Source organism: Heterodontus francisci, chromosome 45, assembly GCF_036365525.1.
Source record: "Heterodontus francisci isolate sHetFra1 chromosome 45, sHetFra1.hap1, whole genome shotgun sequence".
NCBI lineage: Eukaryota > Metazoa > Chordata > Chondrichthyes > Heterodontiformes > Heterodontidae > Heterodontus > Heterodontus francisci.
Window position 1 is genome coordinate 11,468,480 of NC_090415.1, and position 1,046 is coordinate 11,469,525.

Genomic DNA, 1,046 nt, shown 5'->3' on the forward strand with positions numbered 1-1,046 from the left:
GGGGGAGACTGATGGAGAGACAGACAGAGAAAGACAGAGAGAGGAGAGAGAGGTAGAGACAGAGGGGGAAAGACAGATGGAGGCACAGAGAGAGGGAGACAGAGATAGAGGGAGAAACAGAGAGGGCAAGACAGATGGAGGGACAGAGAGAGAGAGACAGAGATAGAGGGAGAAACAGAGGGGGAAAGACAGATGGAGGCACAGAGAGAGGGAGACAGAGATAGAAGGAGATAGAGGGACTGTCAGGGAGGGAAAGACAGATAGAGGGACAGAGAGAGAGAGAGACAGAGATAGAAGGAGAGTGAGGGAGTGTCAGGGAGGGAAAGGCTGAAGAAGGGACAGAGAGAGAGAGAGAGAGAGAGATAGAAAGAGAGAGACGGTGAGACAGGGAGGGAAAGACAGATGGAGGGACAGAGAGAGAGACAGAGAGAGAAGCAGAGATAGAAGAAGAGAGAGGGAGTGTCAGGGAGGGAAAGACAGATGGAGGGACAGAGAGAGAAGCAGAGATAGAAGAAGAGAGAGGGAGTGTCAGGGAGGGAAAGACAGATGGAGGGACAGAGAGAGAGACAGAGATAGAAGGAGAGAGAGGGAGTGTCAGGGAGGGAAAGACAGAAGAAGGGACAGAGAGAGAGAGACAGAGAGAGGAGAGAGACGGTGAGACAGGGAGGGAAAGACAGATGGAGGGGTAGAGAGAGTGCGACAGAGACAGAAAGAGAGAGAGCGTGTGACGGGGTGAGGGGGGCATGTGGGGGAGAGACTGATGGAGAGACAGAGAGAGAAAGACAGAGAGAGAAGGATAGAGTGGGAGAGACAGAGAGAGAAGGAGACAGATGGAGTGACAGGGAGGGAAGGACAGAGGGAGGGATAGAGGGATAGAGAGTGAGACAGAGATAGAAGGACAGAGAGCGTGTGTCAGGGAGGGAAAGACAGATGGAGAGACAGAGAAAGAAGGAGAGAGGCAGAGACAGAGAGGGAAAGACAGATGGAGGGACAGAGAGAGAGACAGAGATAGGAAGAGACAGGGAGTGACAGGGAGGGAAAGACAG